This window comes from Lissotriton helveticus, chromosome 1_1 (assembly GCF_964261635.1).
Source record: "Lissotriton helveticus chromosome 1_1, aLisHel1.1, whole genome shotgun sequence".
Lineage (NCBI taxonomy): Eukaryota > Metazoa > Chordata > Amphibia > Caudata > Salamandridae > Lissotriton > Lissotriton helveticus.
Genome location: NC_136057.1, coordinates 69,781,623 through 69,804,719, shown reverse-complemented (window position 1 = coordinate 69,804,719; position 23,097 = coordinate 69,781,623). Strand labels below are relative to the sequence as shown.

The following is a 23,097-nucleotide window of genomic DNA, read 5'->3' as shown; positions in this document are numbered from 1 at the left end:
GGTACTCAAGCATGAGATGCAATTTCCACATTGGTGGTGTCCTTTAATGTGAGGTAGTGCTAGCATGGTCTGTATGGAAACCTTTGGTCTTGTCACCTATGTATTGGCACGTACCTGTTTGTCTTTGATGTTTTTGTCAGCTGACAGCTGTCGGGGCCTCTGTTGGTTGCTGTCTAAATTTACAGAGTTTACCTTGGGTTGGGAACAAAAGTCTGACCCGAGGGATGTAATGAGCCAGATCACTTTTGTTTGCCATGGTTGTACTGTCTGCCACCTGGGATGTATCTGTGAACAAGTTACGGTTAGGTGCTGCACAGATGAGGAGAAGAGTTCCCCGTAGGTCAGTTCAGTGTCTCAGGAGAGTGTAGATGGAGGTATCCAACTGAGTTCAGAGGGACATAGAACTGATGAGTGCCTCTGAAGTAGAGGGCCACTGTCCATGTTCTTTCACCTAAGCATATAATCAGATGTAGTATTGATATATAGGCAATCAACGTAGCATCAGTTTGGTACATTCATGATTGATTTAATGCCTTCGATCCATATTGAAATAGCCTCATTGAAGAACACCAAGTCGCTTATTCTTATTAAGAGATGCAATATCAATAAGCTGGTAATCACCATCTCATCCTGTCAGATAAAATCTTGAAAGGATTATTGCCTTTGATCAGTACTAGCGTGTAGTCTCGTCGGGTATGCCAGGTGATTGCCTATATATCTATCCTACATCTGATTACGGAAATAGCACCTTGGTGAGCTTCCTTGCACCTGCTTCACTAATGATTGCTGCTCCTGTGTGGGCATAGGGTAGGCTTCAGTGAGCTCTTACCCCTTCTTCAGCCCTGGTGCCACTGTGCCTGCTGCACTAACAATAGATGTGCCCATGTGCTGTGTAGTGTTCAACCTACAAGGATACAGAACACTAAAAAGGCCTTTGCTGCAACTGTCCAGCTGACCAGTGGCATGGACTGGACTGGTCCCGGCTGTTGGTCCTTGACTGAGCCCATATGAGGCTCTAAGTGCTTCCCATGAGGTCCTGGGGTGCTATAGAAGTGCACTCCTATTATGGAAGAAGACTTAAAGGACTAAAGTCAAAAGGTAAAATCTTTGACCAGCACGAACCTGGTTGGTGTATCTGACCTGACTTCCATCGTGGTCACCATCAATTTATGCCTAGGTCTTCCGCAACAATGCAGTATCATTTGCACCTTGTGATTCTTGGCACTATCGCTACTTGAAGCGTTACATTACACATCTCAGAATCCGCTTATTGGGTTTTGTCATTTTAGTGTTATTTTGTTCATTACATTTTACATTATTTTTCTATTTTGTGTTTTTATTTTTATTGTTTTACATTTTGACTTTTACTGTTTTGGTTTCTGCATACATATTTTACATATTGTCTTATGTTAAGCCTGCCTGTTCCGTGCCTTAGGTACCAGGCGGTTGACTCCAGGTTACTTTTAATGGCGTTGAGAATTCACTCTGACAGGGGTTGGGATTTTTCCTCTTTCACCACAAATAATAATTCAGTTTCTTGCAGAAACTAGCAGAGAGTTTTTAGAAATTATCTGCAAATAGGCAGTTGATAACCTACCAGGGTTGAAGCACTTGGAATATGGGACGAGTATCGTGCGGGAACAGAACCTCTACAAAATTCAGTTTAGAGATAAACCAAGCTTCACGCTTGAACGTCACAACTTTTTAAAACAAATATATTGCAGCTCTTTGCATTTTGACAGCCCCAAGCAAATTTGAGAACAGAGTGGATGTATGTAGCATAGACGAGTTTGTGTTTAACTGTTTATCTAAGAATTTGCAGGAGAGATTACTGAGCTGCAGGAACCCAACTCTCCCCGAGAGGTGAACATTCCTAAAAGCATAGAGCGCTACACGCTTTCATCTAAGACGCTGACCTCTGAGGAGGGCGCATCACCAGTGAGTCGCATTCTTGGGACTGCTCTGGATTGTTCTGTGAACTCCAGAGACCGAACAAAAAGGAATTTGGCTGAGAAAGCTCATTATGGCAGTTGTTACAGGTGTGGATTTGAGGCACATGTGGGAAGTAATGGGAAATGCCTGGATCAAGGACAGTGTTGCAGTGTTGGGGCATTTTCAAGCAGTATGAGTGTATGCACTACTGTAAACGTCTGCACAATTGATGTTAATGAGGAAGAACGTCCCCAGAGGGAATAACATAGTTTTAGCAATTGATTCCATAGTTCGTTCCACCTTCATGCGACAAGTAATGTGTCCCTTGTGTATCGTTCATGCTGGTGCAGTGCTGTTAAATGGAATGGCCGATTCAGAACTACCCATCAAGATTTTAGTGTGATGTAGCCTTTGATAAACCTCGAGCTGTGAGAAACAGCTGACCAGCTCCAGTATAAATCCCCACACCTTAGGTGAGCAGGATTTCGATATATACTGGATTACTTTGTTAGTCTGCTGGAATGATTGGGTTAAAAGATTCACACAAAAATGTATGTATCTATCAATGGAAGGTAAGGGATGGAATGACAGATTCAGACTAAGTTGGTTTCGCTATGAGGCCGGTTCCTGATAATCCAGCGGTGTTGAGTGACATGCCTGTATTGAATGTAGATTTTGATGCCAATGACATTAAGAATACTTTACTACCTTCTCCTGATGTTTCCCGAGTGGGTGCAGTGAATGGGTATTGTATCAAACCTAAAGCTCAGGCAGTACCTCTCATTCATAGAGTGCGCTCTGTTTTTCTGAGGGTACGGAGTGAGCTTACTGCCCTCTTACATGATTTATGATGTCACCAATTCCTCTGAATGGGTTTGCCAGTTTTTATTGTCCAGAAGAGGTCTGGGGGCAAGCATCTTTTAAAGTTCGCAGACCACAGCCCTTTGCTTTGTACCCTTAACGGTGTCAGTCAGGCCCCTGTAAGGTTGCTAAGGCTGTTTTTAAAATTACAACTTTGGCATCAAATTAGTACACAGAGACAGAAACTACAGGGCTGGCTGCTTATCTAGAAAGCCATTTTTGGATAGTTTGGGTGACGAGGATTTGGATGTTCATGAATGTTTGTGGCAGCGGTGTTAGACGCTGTCCACGATGCTGCTTGTGCTGACCCAGGAGTGGTGCCAGTTCACAAGGACTTCACAGATGGTCTCCCCTGGGACTGGTGCTTAAGTGCTGAGGTGTTTGGGTGTGCTCAAGTGGAGGCAGAGCTAGCTGTGGCTCTTGTGGAAAAGTAAATTTTGTCATGTTCTGTGTCCCTACGTGTCATCCATCATATGTTATGTGTGCATGACCAATATGCATATGTTATTCCCCATGTCCGATTAATGACGCAATTACGGTTGTGTCCACCTCTAATATGCCAGTTTACAGTCCTCGTGAATAATACGAATATCAGGCCTATGTAAAGTAATGTTGCCACGTTTCTCAGTGTGCACGTTATTCCATTATAAAGTCCCCGTTTCCAGGCCTCAAAAGGGCCCGGACCACAGATTCAGCTCCTGTCTCCTGAAGTCTCGCTGAGGAGCGATACAGCCCCCACCTGTATCCTCGACCCTTCACTTACTTCCTGCCACACAGTGCCCGGTGCAGCCTGGCTCTGCCTCTGAGTCTGCCAAAAGTATGTTATAGTTCCAGTTATCAGTTCAGTTCTCCTTCTCTGCATTCCTAAGCTACTGAACTGCATCAATAGTTCCCGTCATTGTCTAGCCTATGCGGCTCCACGTTAGAGAAATACTGTATTTAATGGTCATCTAGTATTCTTCATCACACACTACATGTAGAATAATGCATGGTCCAGTCTTAGAATCAAGTTAGCCTTTCCCCTCATGACTTCTAGTTTATATCAACATGTTCCCTAAACATCAGATACTAGATAGGGTTTAGGTACAAGTCGCTCCGACCCTCCAGACTTTAGTCTCTGCTCCTAGCACAGAGTTCATAGCCCCCAGCTTCTCCTAGTAATACGTCATTGCCAGTTTGCGTGCACCACCAGGTTAGAGGTCCCGGCTCCTTAGGTAGCCCCCTCCTATGTTTCCGCCCCATTCATGACATATTCTGTTACGTTTGCACCACATGTCTATGTATACGCCCAGTTACACCTACTTTTACTGTTATCTTTCGCGACTGCTACGCGTCACGCCTTCTGCTCCACCCACTGCTACGCCTACTGCAATGTAATGCTATGTGTTTGCGCTATGTATATAAGTTCATGTATTGTTATTAAAAGTTAGCGCGCTCATCCCAGACCTGACCCCCAGCAGCTGCTGGGTCATCCTATGCAGGTTGTCCTGATCCTGTCCTTATGCTGTAATAAACCTGCAGAAACTCCTACTACCTCGAATCTTGACTCTTATTTATTGAGCTATCTGTTATGCTATATGCCTAGTCAAAAATAGGGTATTATTTATTTATTTACCACATAATGGCGCCCGAATAGGGACTTGCCCTTTCCCCAGGCGTCGGTGAAGCCACGCCGACCCCCTGACCCTCTACAGTCGTGACGGAACTCTTCTGCGCAGTGGCAGATATTTCTGCTCAAGTATCCCTCAGGCCCACGGAGGAGACGGAGGAGGCGGTCCAGCATCCGAACGAGACGGTGGAGGAACGCGGCGAGTCCCGACCAGAGCCCAAGCCGAGAGTCCAAGGTCCGAGGTATCCGGAGGCCCACCCGTAACTGAAGTCCGAAGTCCGTCGTCGTCAGCCCAGTCCCGTCCGAGGCCTTCCGTTCTTGCTGCCCGGTGAGTACCATTGCTGGGGTAGTATCTAGACAGGACCAATCTAAATTGACTCCTGGTCCGTGGGTTGGTGGTACCCAGACTCACAAACGAAGTGTTCACCTAGGTGGATACGGGTCTTGATGCGTTCCTTTATGGGACCGGTATGTTCCGTACTGTTTCAGCAGTGCATCCAGTAATTCTAGTCTGTTCCGTTCTCGAGAAATTCTGTTCTGTTTCTGTTCTCAAGTATTCCAGGTAATATTCTGTTCGAACTGTTATGTTATGATATTGTTTAATGTATTTCCAATGTCGTGGTATGCCTGAATTGTTTTCCCAATTGTTATTGTTCTTCGTGTATTGTATTGTGTTCCGATTCAAGTTTACAATGCCGCTCTTTTCAAGATTACGTCAGCTAAAAACTAGAAAGGGTTTATTAGAAGAAGCAGTTCCTGTCCCGCCTAGGGACAGTCCAGGTCACTTTATGTATCAGAAACATGGCATAAGCGCCATATTGTATCTAGATTTATGGGTAGAGTATACCAAACAGTTAGAAGAAAAGTATAGATGGCCCGTATCGGGTACATGGGATGCCGAATGTATCATGCGAGTAGAAGAAGCATTATGGAAAAAGAAAGCCAGACAGTCACAGAAAGATGCCATCGAGTTATGGCGTAAAGAAGCGCATAGAAGAACCGAAAAGGAAGTCAGAAAGTCAGAGTTAAGTAGAGAATCCCAAGAACGAGCCCAAGAAAGAGAATTAATCGAGATAGGTGAACGAGTCAAAGCCGAACAGTCAGACAGACAGAGGCATGCCCTTATTAAGGGTATGTATCCTCTTCTTGCCGAGGGCTTGCCAAAAGCGACCCCAGAGGCATCCAGTAATTTCCCGCCACCATTACTTCCGACCAAGCTACGTCACAAACAGACCGCAGCTGATATTTTTATTTCGTCCTATTTGGACGACACAGTCCCAGAATATGCAAATCCTGTTCGCGCTCCGCCAGTCCCTGTAAATCAGGCACTTCCCGCTCCTCCAGACACCGGAGTACCTGTTACGGTACCCCCGGTCCAGCCCGCCATACAAGTTCAGCCTACATTTCCATTTCCCACTCTGCCAGGACGTAGAGCCTCAGTAGACGACTCCAGTTTAGGGGCCGCAGGAGGAGGTCCTCCTCAAACCCCGCCGCCACACAAGCGTTTAACGTTAGCCGAATTACATGCACAAGCATCACAGCGTACGCCTAGGTATCAGTCTGTTGCAGAAATAAGAAAATCCCTTGCCGAATGTTGCTATGATCCAGTCCCAGGCGAGGATAATATGGTTTTATATTCATTTCGCGTAAGAAAGGTGGCCGAGTATCTAGTCACCTTACCGAATATGAAAGAAGATCTAGACAGAATATATCGTTTCATCCGTACAGGGGATGATCCAGAAAGTATTAGCGAGACTATGTCTCAAAGGAAAGCCGAGATCCAGCTCATGATATTAAAGTTCCTGATCAATTGTCTAATAAGAGAACAAGATTACCCGTCTAAAGAATCCGCCGAAATGAGAATCCTGACAAGGTGGAGTGATAATATAGCCGAGGGTAAGCACAAGACCGTCGGTGCTATGGAGAGTATGTACAAGAAAATCCGTAAAGAGATAATAAAGATACACGAACAGCGTAAAGCAGCACAAGTAAGCGAGAAAGAAAGTATCTCTGATCCCGAAGAAGAAGAGGACGAGAATCCCGCCAGAATAGCGTATGTAGGAAAATCTAGATTTCCAGATCGCCATTTACGCCTAGAACCCAAGTCTATTTTTCATCATTCAGCACCAGAACAAGGTTCTCTAGAACAAGTATTTCAAGCTACCGATCACATTCTGAAATCACGAATCGGTTATAGTGAGTTAAGTACCATGCACGAACAAGAACTAGCCCGATCAGCAGTCCGATGGATTACTGATTCTACCACTTTTCCAGACGAAATAGTGGCACAAATGTTCCTGAAAATGCCCCCAGCCGAGCAACGACTGGTGGGTATGTATATGATTCAGCACCTCATTACTCTGTATGAGGGTCAACACTCTGATCCAGGTCCGTTACATGATATCCTGAACGAGTTACTCCAGTACAGATGGAGAGGTCTAGGTACCGATTTAATTAGTGTCATTCTAGAACAACGCCACAAATATAGAACGTTCTTGAACCCACATTTTGTTCATGTCTCACCCCCAGAAAGTAAATCATTCTACATAGACCGACAGAATCCGTTACGAGAAGTCCACCCAGTCAGAGGGACGGGTGGCGAAATGCAACGAGTGTTTGTATACACTCCAATAACAAAGATGGAACTTCTTGAAATGAAGAAATTAATTCCCTGTCATGACAAAGATCCAGCAGGGTTCCATAGAGAATTAAAAGACATGCTCCGTATGGGAGAATATACTTACCCAGATATCATTAAAATGTTAAAGGTCCTGTTACCCGCAGGGGTGTATGAAAAGCTAAAGGAAAAAGAATGGGAGGTGGGAGAGAAAAAGATCGATTGGACAGCTCTAGAAGCTGAAGACAAGGCTCGAGTACCAGGTACCGGTCTTGGAGATAAATGTAAAGAATTACCAGAATTATTGATTCAAGTTTTACCCAGATTATTGACAACTAGAAAAGAAGACTGGGATGCAATCTCAGCCTGTAAACAGAAACAAGACGAAGATATTAGTGATTTTTATTCTAGATTTGAAAAATGTTTTAGTATTAACAGTGGTCTCAAGACAAGTAGTGAGTCATACCCTCACCTTTTCGTTACTAAATTAGTCGAGAATTCAAGTCCACAAATTAAAAATCGAGTTTTGAAAGTTGAAAGCACCTGGCAAGCAAATACTCCGTCCCAGATGCTCCAGATGCTTCAGTATCACCAGAATAGAATTAGGGAAGAGCAAGAACACGAAAGAAAACGTATGAAAGACACGAAAATGAAAGTGCTAGTTGCACAATCTGTTCCTCAAGACAGTCAGAAGAGGGGTCCGAATCAAGCCAGTCATCCTGCAGCTCCCGTTAAAGGGAACTGCAATTATTGTAAACAGCCAGGTCATTTTATAAACGAGTGTGCAGTTCTGAAACACAACATAGCTACTGGTAAGACTAAAGAAAGACCACGTCCGCCGAGACAAGAACAAGTTTCACAGACTCCTCAGTCACAGAATGCACAACAGACAGTTACAGTACCGCAGCCTATTGCTGCAACACAGCACGTTACATCGCAGATGTACCAGTATGCACAGTCCGAGTATCCAGAGTATCAGCCATATTCATGAAACAGCCTAGAGAGGGAGGTTGGCTTGCCTCTCATCGAGATACCTGTAGATCAAGAAGGTCCCTATGTTCACAGTCAAGTATTAGGGAAAGACAGAAAGTTTTTGATCGATACAGGGGCAAGTAGGACCACAATTAGTCATGCCGAAGTTCCAGGGGCTCCGCTCTCAGGCTCAAGAAATGTTTCCCTTGGATTTTCAGGAAAACCCATAGTTAACGAGATATCTAAGCCAGTTACTCTAGAAGTAGGTCCATTGTCCCGCACTACTGATCTGTTACTTACTAAGTCATGTCCAGAAAATCTGTTAGGCATTAAGACACTGAAAGAATTAGGTGCAGTTATTTGCTATTCCCCAGAGGGAATACGTCTGTTCCTACGTGACTTTAAGGGTCACTATGTATTACGAGATTTTGATTCAAGACTGTCTAAAGTTCCGCAGCATTTATGGGCGCAAGGTCCAACTGATGTAGGTTACATGCAAATCACACCCCATCGTGTGACTCTCAAACCAGGTGTAGTGTTACCCCGAATCAGACAGTACAGATTGCCACCTGAGGCTGTAGCAGCCTTATCCAAGATTATTGACGAGCTCATGGCTCAAGGAGTAGTTGTAGAAACTGACTCCAATGTATGTAATTCTCCGATCATTCCAGTCATGAAACGTACTGATCCAAATGCACCCCCAGTATATCGATTAGTGATTGATTTGCGAGAGCTTAATAAATGTATTATTCCGCAGTACCCAGTTGTCCCAGACATCTCTTCCCTATTGACAGCCATTGATTCCGAAGCCACGTTCTTCACTGTCATAGACCTCAAGAATGCATTTTTTAGTGTTCCAATTCATCCAGACAGCCAGTTTCTTTTCGGATTTTGTTTAAATGGAAGGAGCTATATGTTCACACGCGCTCCTCAAGGTTTCACAGAAAGTCCTAGTATTTACAGTCAAGCACTCAAGAGACAACTAGACAACATTCACATGCCAACTGACACTGCCCTGCTCCAGTATGTCGATGATCTACTGATCACAGCCCGTTCTGAACGTGACTGCGAGCGAGCATCACTTACAGTTTTGTATTTCCTAGCCGAGATGGGGCACAAGGTGTCACCTTCGAAGCTTCAATTCTGTGTCCAGCAAGTGGTATACTTAGGACACTTACTGTCCAAGAGGGGTAGGCAGTTGACACCCGACCGTATCCAGTTAATAGCGAGTCTTCCCCAGCCCAGAACCCAGAAGGAGGTACGTGCTTTTATCGGCCTTACTTCTTATTGTAGACAATGGATTCCCCAGTATGCATTTCTAGCCAAGCCACTGATACAGTTAACGACACAGGAGGCAGCCGTATCGACTGTCCTCCCTTGGACATCTGAACATACACTTAGTTTCAACGAGTTAAAGAAAGCCCTATGTCAAGCTCCAGTTCTAGCTACACCGAACTACAGTAAGCCTTTTACACTTTTCGTTACTGAACGTGAAGGTACAGCATTATCTGTTCTCACACAAGATCAAGCAGGACAATCCAAGCCCTGTGCTTACTTTTCTAGCACATTAGATCCAGTCGCCCAGGCGTTGCCTGCGTGCCTTAAGTCAGTTGCAGCCACCGCACTAGCTATCAGACAAAGTGATTCCATAGTTTTAGGACATTCCCTGACAGTACAAGTTCCACATTCCGTGGAAGTTCTTTTAAACCGAACACAAACTCAGCACTTGACAATTGCACGTTTAACAGGTTATGAATTGACACTGTTCCAGCCACACATAGAAATTAGACGCTGCAACGTCCTGAATCCTGCTACACTGTTACCATCAGTCAGTCTGAACCCTGACCCACATGACTGTGTGGAAGTAGTTAACAGACAAAGCCAAGACAAGACCTGACAGACATTCCGTTACCAGATCCTGACCTGACACTTTATGTGGATGGTTCATGTATGAGAACTAGTACAGGAGAACTAGTCGCCGCGTATGCAGTGACTACTGACACCGAAGTTATTGAAACACACCGTATTGATACCCTGTCCGCTCAAGCAGCAGAGCTAGTCGCTCTGACACAAGCCTGTATACACGCCAAGAACCTGAAAGTTAATGTTTATACAGATTCACGTTACGCATTCGGAGTTGTACACGACTTCGGAGTGCTCTGGCAGGAGAGAGGTTTCATGACTTCTCATGGAACCAAGATTCAGCATGGTCTCCTTATTCAAGCTCTGTTAGATGCCATACATTTACCGACATCCATTGCTATCATGAAATGCAAAGCACATACGAAAGTTACTGACATTATTTCCCAAGGTAACGATCTAGCAGACCGCACAGCCAAGCTTACAGCACAGACTCCAGACATTCCAGTTAACATGACACATACTCCAGATCCGACTACATGCATGACAGTTAAGGACCCTACACAAGATGTCATAGATATCCAGTTACATGCTTCTCCCGAGGAAATCAAGAAATGGTCCGAACAAGGAGGGGTCCAGACAGATCAAGGATGGTTAACAAAGGGTAGAGCCACATGGTTTCTCCCCGACTCTATGGTTCAAGTCATTATCAATACCGCACATAGTCCAGCACATTTAGGAGAAAAAGCTATGTTAGACAGTATCCAGAACATTTGGTTCAACAAGCATTTACGAGCTGCAGCCAAGCAGAAAGTCCGTACCTGTATGATATGTTGTCAGTTTAATCCAGGTAAAAGTGTCCCGGTGGAACAAGGTGGTTTCCAGCCCCCTGACCACCCTTTTGAGGTCCTCCAGATGGATTATATTCAAATGGAGCGATGTCGAGGTTTCAAGTATGTCCTTGTAGTAGTATGCGCTTTGTCCAGGTGGACAGAAGCATATCCAGTCCCAGATTACACAGCCGCGACCACTGCCAAGCAGTTGGTTCGTGAATTCTTCCCTAGATATGGACTCCCTAGAGTCGTATATTCTGATAACGGTCAGCCATTCTCCTCAGAGTTAATGAAGCATGTTTCCCTGTTGTTAGGGTACCAGTGGAAGTTCCATTGTGTACGCCATCCTGAAGCAGCCGGTCTAGTCGAGAGACATAATCAGACCCTGAAAATCCGTATTGCAAAAGTTTGTAAAGAAAAAGGTGTGGACTGGCTAGTAGCCCTGCCAGTCGCTTTATTTTATATGCGCATGGTCGCACATTCCAGATCAGGTCTGTCCCCGTATGAGGTCGTATTCGGCCGCCCCCCTAACATGTGGGGTACTCCTAGACCCCGAAGTATTACCGATGTTTCATGTAATATGTTGACAGATTACCTAGCTTCCTTGATGTCTGCCCTCAACTCATGTCGTTCACAGGTTGCCGCCGCCTTTCCAGACAATACCGAGGTGGCACCGGATGAAATCGTTCCAGGTTCCCTTGTGATGGTCCGGAATTTTGACAGATCAAGTCCGCTGGAACCTCGTTGGAAGGAGCCACGTCAGGTCCTCTTGACCACCCGTACTGCCATCAAGCTGGAAGGCAGGAAGGGGTGGGTCCACCTTTCTCATGTAAAACTTTTCAATGGATTGAAACCCGTTTCTAAAAACATTTCCAAGGAGTCCCAGGATTTTAAAGACTGCCAAGACATTGTTTTAAAGGACTGTCCCGCAAAAGACATTGTTACAACCCCTTCCCTGTTAGAGAAAACTCCGCAACAGGAGTATAAGCAAAAACTACGGTCTAGTAAGTCAGTCAGTTTGATTGTATAAGTCCTCCCCTAGGTGAAACGGTTAGATTGTTTCTGACATGTATAAAATAGACCCCCATAGTGAGAGAGTCAGTAAAAACTCAATTCAATGTATCATTTTTCTAAGTTTCATATTATTCATCAGCCTAATGATTTCCTGCACCAGTTATGCCTTTTTCCTATACTTTCCAGTTTCTCATGTAAATAAGTCTGCTAATGCTACAGTAGAGCACACGTTTAGCGATCTGCCTCCTCACGAATATTCTTACCGCCTCGCTATGCGTAATAATTCATTTATCCGTATGTTACATTATTCACACCAGACCAGCAATGCCACTAATTGTTGGGTGTGTGGTCGACTCCCCCCTTTCCAGACATCACAGGGAGTTCTGCCACTCTTTCCTTATCCTTTTTCACATAATGGTTCGTGTGGAGCATGGTCCACGTTAACGTCATCCGCAACAGATATGTCTTTTCTTAACAGTACATGTTTCCCAGACAAGCAAGGTCTCCCCCACAGAACCGGGTTAGATCTAGAAAATGAAGTGTATAATTTAGGTAATTATTCTTCGAATTTCATGGTCCTGAATGTTCAGTCTGATACTACTCCAGACTCACCTGCTATTTCAGTACTACCAGTCAAAGGCGAATTATGTGTCCGAAATAAGGGTTCTGTACAAGTAGGACATAGTGAATGTACTACTGTTATTCAGTATAGTGACAGTGGGAAATCTATTTTTAAAGCCTCACGTCATTCTTATTTTGTTTGTGGTCAAACTGCATATGTTCGTCTGCCCCTCGATTGGGAGGGAACCTGTTACATTGCCTTCCTACTGCCGCCTGTTTTTCTAGCCCCACCTGACTACCATAGGAATTCCTTCCTAGTACATACTAGACACAAGAGAAATCTCCCGATTGTCGATTATACTGAAACTGCCGCAGAGCAATTCATTGATATAGATAAAGGTGTTTTCCCTTATTTAGGCACAGTTGTAAATAGTAAGCTAATTCGTAGGTTAACAAGAACCCTTGAAGCAGTAGTAGATGAGACTGCCTCCGCTCTAGGTAACTTAACTGAAGAGCAATCCTTTATGAGAATTGTCGTTTTACAGAATCGTCTCGTCCTTGACGTCATACTGGCCGATAGGGGCGGGGCCTGTAGAGTTCTCGGATCTAGTTGCTGCATTTTCATTCCTAATAACGCGCCGTCTGTTTATTCAGCTATAACCAGACTCCATAAAATTGCCCATCTGTTACATCAAGATCCAGGCACCTGGACATGGTCCGGTTGGTTCTGGAATATAATTTCCGCATGGGGATGGAAAGTCCTGTCTTTTCTAAGTATTGCAGTAGCGATCATATTTAGCTGCTGCCTCTGTATACAATGTGGCCCTGCGATTTGCAGCATGTGTGCTACCTCTTGTATTCCTAGTCCTAAGCCCCGTTCTAAATCCCGTTCCAGGATAATTCGAGACGAGCAAATGATACTGTATGAAATGATAGATGGTATCATGAATATTGATGTTTCCTGATGGAAACGTAGTGACAAGGAGGGAATGTGGAAAAGTAAATTTTGTCATGTTCTGTGTCCCTACGTGTCATCCATCATATGTTATGTGTGCATGACCAATATGCATATGTTATTCCCCATGTCCGATTAATGACGCAATTACGGTTGTGTCCACCTCTAATATGCCAGTTTACAGTCCTCGTGAATAATACGAATATCAGGCCTATGTAAAGTAATGTTGCCACGTTTCTCAGTGTGCACGTTATTCCATTATAAAGTCCCCGTTTCCAGGCCTCAAAAGGGCCCGGACCACAGATTCAGCTCCTGTCTCCTGAAGTCTCGCTGAGGAGCGATACAGCCCCCACCTGTATCCTCGACCCTTCACTTACTTCCTGCCACACAGTGCCCGGTGCAGCCTGGCTCTGCCTCTGAGTCTGCCAAAAGTATGTTATAGTTCCAGTTATCAGTTCAGTTCTCCTTCTCTGCATTCCTAAGCTACTGAACTGCATCAATAGTTCCCGTCATTGTCTAGCCTATGCGGCTCCACGTTAGAGAAATACTGTATTTAATGGTCATCTAGTATTCGTCATCACACACTACATGTAGAATAATGCATGGTCCAGTCTTAGAATCAAGTTAGCCTTTCCCCTCATGACTTCTAGTTTATATCAACATGTTCCCTAAACATCAGATACTAGATAGGGTTTAGGTACAAGTCGCTCCGACCCTCCAGACTTTAGTCTCTGCTCCTAGCACAGAGTTCATAGCCCCCAGCTTCTCCTAGTAATACGTCATTGCCAGTTTGCGTGCACCACCAGGTTAGAGGTCCCGGCTCCTTAGGTAGCCCCCTCCTATGTTTCCGCCCCATTCATGACATATTCTGTTACGTTTGCACCACATGTCTATGTATACGCCCAGTTACACCTACTTTTACTGTTATCTTTCGCGACTGCTACGCGTCACGCCTTCTGCTCCACCCACTGCTACGCCTACTGCAATGTAATGCTATGTGTTTGCGCTATGTATATAAGTTCATGTATTGTTATTAAAAGTTAGCGCGCTCATCCCAGACCTGACCCCCAGCAGCTGCTGGGTCATCCTATGCAGGTTGTCCTGATCCTGTCCTTATGCTGTAATAAACCTGCAGAAACTCCTACTACCTCGAATCTTGACTCTTATTTATTGAGCTATCTGTTATGCTATATGCCTAGTCAAAAATAGGGTATTATTTATTTATTTACCACACTCTGGGTATGGTTATGAGACCCGATTCTTTAGTTCTGCTTGGTAAGCCGAGACCATGCTTGTTGAATATTCACCCAATGTGAGTGGTGAGATTCGCATTGCAGGTCTGCCTGACGTTGTGATGCTGCCGACTGTAGCGTGTCTGCTAAAAGCGATGGCGTGACTGGTGGAACTATAAAGCCAAATAAAAGAAAGTTATCTTCCGACACCGCAGTCTTCGTGACTGAGACCAGTAATACTGAAGACTCTGAGACTCACAGCAGTAATTTCTCCTTTTAGAGCATTATTGCTGCAGATGGAGTGAAGCCCAGAAGTAAGCATATTACTAAGGTACCAACAAAGTTTAATATTTTTCAATTGTATTAACTGTTTCTCTTTTGCAGCATTTGGAAATGCATTTTCTAGTTTTGTTGCTTTTTGTTTCGCTTTTTCTTGTAGGCTGTTACCTTTTGTTTAAAGGGAATGATGTTGTAGTGTGTGACCTTAATGCTGCAGTTTGCATTTAATTACCATCATTTGCTTACCCTGGAGAATCTCCAGGGTGTAGGAGGTTTGCTGTTTCAGAGTTCTTTCTTCAGCTTCTTGGCAGTTGTCACTCTGTGGCGATCTGTGGCCCTGTTTCTCTGCTCTTCTTGTAATAGCTCTAATCGGAGCTTCATCCCCCCGCCAACGATAATAAGATGCCAGGCATCACCCAGCACAAAACACAGTCTATGATGGGCTACGTCTATCTGCTCGGCGCAGTTAGAGCGAGGATAAAGTGCTCAGGACCCTTCAGGCTGTGAATGTAACCTAAGGGCTTAAGATGAAATGAAGAGCTAACCTCCTTCCTGAGTGGCTCAAGACTGCTGTGTGCAGACCCGATAGCTGGCAGCACCCTGGAGTATGTATGTATAAATCAGATTATGTTGGAAGTAACCTGCAATATAGTGGCAGGCAACACCCTGCCATAGAGTAGGATTTGCTGGGTGTGAAGGGCGGCTGATTCTGATTGGGTGCTTGATAGTTTTCCAGAAACTCATGTTCTTGCTTGTTCATGTTTGTCATTAGTTAATGAAACACGCCCAGGCGTATTATCTCTTCAGTTGACAGAAGCTGTAATAAAAGTTTCTTAGTCGTTGCAAAAAAATATGAATGGCCAACGAGCCTCTGTAGGTCAAAGAATGGAAGGGCTGGGGAACTGTCATTCATCTCGCTGCTAAGCAGAGCAGTGTCATGCTTCATCCTGCGTCAGGCCTTTGATTTTAACCAACATCGCTTAGAACACTGGGACTTTAGAGCCCATCCTTTTAACACTATCAATGCTAAAGCAATTCCCGCTTGGTGCTGGAAGTGCTTGAAATCCATTGTTCATGACGAGCTCAGCTCGTCATGAGCACACAAGCAGTGGACTGCATGACGAGCTGAGCTCGTCATGAGCGTGGAAGGGGTTAATGAGAAAAACAAAACTCAAAGTCCCATAGGCAACAGTGGTGGAAGGTGTCACTCATGACCTGGGACAACATCCAATTCAGCACATCCAGTTCCATTTTTTAAGTTTTGACACAATATTGAATTTATAACATTTGTTTTTTATGGTCACGAGTCACCAGAATACTAAAACGTGTCTTTTATTTTCAAGGTCAATTAAGTAATGGTCTCCAGCTTGGAAGCTCTGTTCATTCTTCATTATTTGTCATTGATCTCCATGTGTGGCTGGTTTGGGTCTGCCTCCTGCATCGTTCCCGATAACTCGCACAGGTAAGGAGCTTGTAACAGCAACATGATAACCCAATACTCGTCTGTAAGAAGTGCGCTCTGAGGCAGGTATCCGATCATTTTTGTGAAACAAGGAAGGGCCAATATCTGCTATGTACAATATTTAAAATATAACAGTCAAATCACAGTATACTGTTCCGGAGGTTCAGTCCCAGCGACATTATCTGTAACTGAACGCAGACACCCTAGGAAGCATGTGCTTTCTAAGTCAAGTTACGTTCACTCACCTGAAGGTGACATGCTTCATCATTGGGCTATACTCCTCACCAGGCCGGCGCTAAAATACCTGGCGGGCACCACAAGAGGGCACTTTGTTGCAAATCTTTTATTAGGTACGCCGGATGAGCATAGTAGGACAGAGGATGTTGTGTCATAAGATGTGAGATTATTGAAAGTCTGAATATAAGATCAACTATCAACCAGTTGCCACAATATAGTTAATGTTATCTTCCTGGTTCATGTTGAGATTAAAAACAGTGGCAGAGAAATTGAGGAACTAATGGCCCCTATCACTGTACGAAAGTGTCGATCACCTATGGACCTGCTGGTAAGATGGGGTCTATACTTCAGGTCAACTTTTTTCATGCCTTGTGTAGTCATGGAGCAATCTGTTGGCATTTCATCAAGAGCAAATATGGGAAAATAGGTAAATGTGACCTAATCTTCTCCACTGCGTGAGGAGCTCTGTAACTCAAAGCCCTGCACCGTGCATAGGTGATAAGGCGCCTATTAACTTCTTACAACCACAGGTGAGCACTCTCTAACAGAGTGCACTAGATACGGTAAGTCTCCTAAAATACAGGACATATTGACTTATCCAATAGCGAGGACGCCGCATCAGAGGGCAACTGGTTTGAAAAGCACATGCTTCCTAGGGTGTCTGCGTTCAGTTAGAGATAATGTCTGTGGGACTGAACCTCCAGAACAGTATACTGTAAGTTGATTTATAAGAAGAATGTGTATACTGGACTGTCATTTTCCTCGTCATCTCTTATGATATGTAAAATAAAACACAACACATCTGGAGGCCAACAAATCTATCATAAATTGAATCCAAAAATAGCAAAAGGCCAAGCAAGCTAACAAGTGAGAATTGTCTTTGCAATGGACGAAAGCATCCACTCCAAAGCAAGTTGGAGTATATAATGCTAATGCTCCCCATGTATTTTTATACACTTTTCTCCTAATACAAGTCAATGAAACATGAACACGTGATAGAAACAGTTACTAAAACTACACTAATGAGTAGGAGGCAGGATATTCTCTCGAGAGGAATGTGAGGAGTCCGTGAGGTGCAGATCAAAGATACTCAGACAAGCTGCAGAATTCACTGTTTCTGGAAATAACACTTCTGTTTGTCAATGTTCAAGTTACTACAAGATGCAGGAAAGTGTGCAGATGGACATCACTAAATAAAAGGGTTCTGGGCCCTAATAGAATCATGTAACTTTGCAGGCATAATAAGGCGAACAGTCACGTCAAATTAATATAAGAAAATTGTAATTTGGTAATATAATATATCAATGCACGTTGTGGCATTCATGTGTAACCAATTATCGGTATTAAAGAAACCAGTATATCCAGTTATGCTTTCTCAATTCCTTCTTCCTAGAGGCCACCACTGCTGCTATCCAGCTGTATTCAGCAGTGCCTCCTGTGACCTATAATCCTGCACTTAATCAATACCAAAGGTCGTCAATGCTTCTAGCCAACTCTGGTCACTGGTGCCACTCGCACCCCCACCACCCTTGGGCCTGTTATTCTTTTAGCCAGCTCCAGTCAGTAGTGGCCCCTTGGACCTGTATGTAAGCCTACTAGTCAGCTCCTGTTTGTACTGGCCCCTGGGATCTGTTATCATTGTAGCCAACTTGAGTCATTAGTAGCACCTTGGGACTAGTGATCATACTAACCAGCTTCAGTCAGTATTGGCCCCCTGAGACCTATTATCCTGCTAAGTAACTCCAGTCAGTAGTGACCCCTGTACCTTAAATCCTGCAAATATTCACAACCAGAGGTTAACTCTACTGCCAACCAGTTCCAGTCAATATTGACATGTATTGTTACCCTGCTTGTAATGAATAACAGGCGAGCGTTGTTGCTAGCCAGCTACAGTCACCAGTGCCCGTCACATATTATCCTCAATAGGATCAATGCCCAAGACCTGTGCAGCTGCTAACCTGCTCTAGTCAATAGTGACCTCCCAGACCTGTTATTCTGCATATAATCAGCAAGACTTCGGCCCTAATAACACTTACCCCACATCCTTATGGTATATTAGCAATGTAATTAATTTACATCATACGGTAGGTACCGCACTATTTCACACAATCCCAAAAACAAAGAAAATCAAAATTTGCCTGACCGTTCAGCACTCCAACTTGTCAAAAATGACCAAATCACACCAAGTACTATAGCCTGCCACATCACATGGCACACTCAGCCACAACATGACCAGATACCACGGCAGGGATTTGGGGTAATTAATCTTATGTTCAAGGCATGTGTGCTGTAGATGCACATGCTTTCCATACTCTTGCCATCTTGTGTTGGGTCCGGATGTTTGCAAGTTGTTTTTCTTTGAAGAAGTCTTTCCAATCACGAGGAAAGGTGACTCCACCTTTCGGTGATAGTGCACATGGGCATTGACTCCATTGTTAGATTGTTTTTTACCCCTAACGGGTTCGGATGTGTATTGCTGCACTCTGAAACCGCTCTTTGGGTTCCCCGCAGTCCACTCTACCCTCAACGGTATTGTTTCAGTACCCGTTTCCCTGTTCTCCGCGTTTCAAATAGATTAACAAACTCTCCATTTTCAATAGAAAACCTCATGGGCAACCGTTGGGCCTTGCTGCGTAGGGCCAGCCAACTGCAAATGGAACGGTCTCCATTCCATTTCTGTCCTGGGTGCCACGCCAAGTACCCTCGCAAAACATACATCAAGTTTGTAACTTGTGCCTCTCTCCAGCGCACAAGGAGGAAGACTGCGACGCTTGTAAGTCGTTTAGTTCCAAGAGGACTCTACCCGATCATCAGGCTCGATGGCGAGAGAGTCAGCATCAGAGCATTCAACACACTCTGGATATCTTCTGGGAAGAATCTGACCAAGAGGTCGAATCATTCCTCGTCGTTGAAGTGGGATTCCCACGGTACATAGAATAGCAATAGCATACCGAAAGCATAGCTAAAAGAGCAGTATTGTAACATGGACGTTAATAGGAAAAAACATGTCACTTTAATAACTTGTCCAAGTTACTAGATATGTTACAAACTCCAGCCAATCAGGCAACAGCACCCTCTGGAACCTTCTCCTCAGAGGCTCAGGCTCTCAGATTTTCTACTGCATGTCATGTGAAGGGAGTCTGCCTGAGCTCTGCTCAGTACCTCTACCTTTTCCCTTCAGAAACTCTTCAGAATATCTTCACTGCTTTGTCTACTACAAAAAGGTCACTCATCAGACACTGTGAGTCTTGTGGGAAATTCTGGCTTCATTCCGAAGACCCCCACAAAAAGTGTATCTACTGCCTCCACCCTGAACATCAGGTGAGAGATTGTAAAATCTGCAGGACTTTTCCTCAAAAGACTTTAAGAGACAGAGAGGGAGGTCAACTTCTGTGGTTACAGAAACTCAAGACTAAGGATATCAGATGTTGAGAGTGATTCCTCTCTCAGGACTGTCATCTCTAAGAAGAGGGCTTGTGAGGCGGAGATGGTATCTGCTAAGGCTAAGGTGCTCAAGAAAGACCACACCTCTACTCATGAAGGCCAGACTTCTTCCTCAAAAAGGGCTCCTGTTCCTTCTAAGGGGGTACGTATGCCCTCTACGCCTCCGAGATCTAAGTCTCAGGCATCTAAGTCTCTTCCTGAGACAAATTTGCCTAAAAAATGGGTTCCTCGTCGACGATGACTTCCGACGCCACTGCTACAACGACGACTTCCACCTTCTCTTCTCCTCAACCTACAATGATTATGTTGTCAGCGGTCTCTCCGTCGACGTTTGTCATGGTGTCGGTGAAGCCTCGCTCGTCTGCCACTCCTTCACTTCGTCGTGGACAAAAAAGAGGTCTGTTTCCGGTCAGTCGTCGACGGATGCCTTATCGCCGACGAGACGGTCGATGGCTCTCAAGGCTCCACCTGCTTCGTCGACGGTTGCCTCTTTGACGGTTGCCTTGTCGACAGCACAGAAGCCTTTCCTTACAGAACTTCAACCACACTCTTCGTCGTCGACCGCTGAGTCGGCGGTGGCATCCTTGGTTCCAACTTCAGCTTTGATGTCTCTAGTCCTCTTGAAATCTTCAGCAACACTTTTGCCGCCTTCAGGAATGATGGATGTTTCCCTACTTCAACGTAGGAACTCTTCTTTGGATCTATTGCCGATTCAGCCATCTCCAAATCTTTCTGTGGAGCTTTTTGACTACGGGGCTAATGAGGAGGTTTCGGAAGAGGATGACCGGTTCCGTGTTGCTTGTACTCCTTCTGAGCTTCTCATCAAATGACAAGATATTGATGATGACCAAGGATATGATTATTACCCTGAGCCTAATACTCAACCACCACTTGTCATCCAACTGTGCAGATGCCCATGTCTCTCATCTCTAATTTGCAACATGTGCTTGATGACTACTACCGCCGATTTCCTCCCTCGGAGTCGGCCTCATCTGTCCCACTGATGCCTCTTCCTCTGCCTTCATCGATCATCAGGCCGCCTCCTCCGGTGGCATCGATGTCTCATCTCCCGGAGGACGCACACAAAACTGACGATGACAGCGAATAAGGGGAGTGGGTGATAGAGCCCTCCTTACTGAGTGGGACAATTATTAAATTCCGACTGCGTCATCTACTGACAAAACTGAAGAGCCGACCTGGCACACATCCCTGTGTGCCATTCCCATGAATACTGCTAGAGGGATGTCTTACACATATCTCGGGCAGTGAGTTAAAATTCACAGATTTATATAGTGCGGCTCATCACCCGTTATTGTTTCCAGATGCTGTCTATGGTCACATGGTGATAAAGTGATTTGCCCAGAATCACAGGATGTTGCGCTGAGGCAGAGACTCAAACCCGGATCCCCAGTTCCTAAGTCGGCAGGTCTGGCTGTTGCACCACATCCTCTCCCCCCTGTGAGGGCATATCTGCATGAAATGCCCCTGATGCCCCTGCAATATCCTAGTCGATTCCTGGATATTGTAAGTGACCAGGGAAGTCATAGTAAGTACATAGGCTGGACACTCGTCATTATGAGTTCGCCAGCTCCATGATGGCTTCACTGAAATATGTGATGTTTGGCACCAAGCATCTCAACATAATAAACTTGCACTGATTCCAGTGTAGATTTTATTAAAAATTGCACACATAGGGCCCCTTAGAGGGGTCCCATGAAACCTACCAATCCTTAGTGTGGTCATTGACTGGCCTGAGCCAGCCTGTTACCACCAGAGTGTGTTCTGACCTCAGGGGAGAGTGCCTGCACACTCTGTGGCTGAGAACAATGCCTTTCCTGGGTGGAGGTGTTCACGTCTCACCTGGACAGGAAGAGCCATCCGTGGTGGGGAGCTTCAAAGGTCTTGCCCCCTTTGTAATGCGACCCCAGCCTCTTCTGTTCGAAGGAGTGGGCCTCCGTCGCGTCCTCACCCTCTTTTTGGCAGCAGGACGGGTGGGAAACCTTTGATAGAATAGGAGATGTGCCCCTCCTCTGTCAACTCCGGCCCTCGGGTGCTGGAGGCTAGGTCAAGTACACTTTTCAGTGCCCACCATCTTGAAGATGGTGGGACTTGTTCAGTTATGGCTAGGACTGTGTCCTCCTCTCACAGAAGGTGGGCATGTTAGAGGACCTAGACACCCAGGCAAAGGGTCCATTGGACACTACCTGTCACTTTCTTGTATCGCCCTTAAATAAAGTTTTTAGGTGGCATCCCCAGTCCCTGAACTTCAGTTCCTGACCACCTAGTTCCCCAAAGCCGCTGTTACCTACCTGTAAGCAGCCTCTGCCCGATTGCCCCAGTCCCCCTTAATTAGTATTGGGTTTCCAACCTTGAACTTGCACCTGCATCCGGGCGCCCACGTGCCGCTGGTGGTGCACTGTTGGTTCTGAAGTGAACCTTGTCCAATACTGACCTTAACTTCTGAAGAATGGTCTTGTAAGTAGATGTTGGCTATACGTTTGTTGAATGTTTTCTTCACCCCATAGGTTAACATTGCAAAGTCTGAAAATTGCACTAATTGTCCACTTTTATATTGACCAGAATTTCTATTGCAAAACTTATTTACTCAAGATGAAATTCTGTGGTTCCGCAAAATAAATCTAACCAAGTGTCATTTTATAAATTGGTCTCAGATTTATTCATTGATTGTGTGTCATTTATTACCACCCTGTGTACAACAGTGGGTGTCATTTATTGCCACTGTGTGTACAACAAATGCTTAAAACTACCCTCGTATACGTCTAACTGCTCCCCCACACTACCACAAAATAGCATTAGTATTATCTACTTTAGCCTCTGTAAAATCTCTGGGGATCCACTGGACTCTCTGCACACTATACCTCTTTTTGGTACAGTATAGTGAGAGCCGACTCCCCACGCTCAAGTACTCACACACACTCAGACATAGACAGACACACACACACACACACACACACACACACTCTCTCTCTCTCTCACACACATTCTCACACATACCCACCCTACCTCACATCAGAAACATATATTTAACTTCTAAATGACACCTTCAACTAGGACCATTAGTAAATAGGTTCATGCCGAATTCAAAAGATCCTACTTGTAAGGATATCTGTGCAGTCATCCCTATGACAGGAAAAAAGAAATACAAATGAAGGAATAAAATGCTTTAGGAAGCTAAGCCTTCTAAAATTAAGAAATGAATGAATGATAA

The 23,097-nt window shown here is 44.8% G+C and overlaps 1 long non-coding RNA gene across 1 annotated transcript in view; it reads left to right on the top strand.

The window, feature by feature from the left end:
* LOC144828621 (uncharacterized) overlaps window positions 1-23,097 on the top strand; it is an 84,982-nt gene that overhangs the window by 6,701 nt on the left and 55,184 nt on the right. The window contains exon 2 of the long non-coding RNA XR_013610501.1: window positions 16,069-16,187. This is a non-coding gene — a long non-coding RNA (uncharacterized LOC144828621). The remainder of the gene's footprint in view (window positions 1-16,068; window positions 16,188-23,097) is intronic.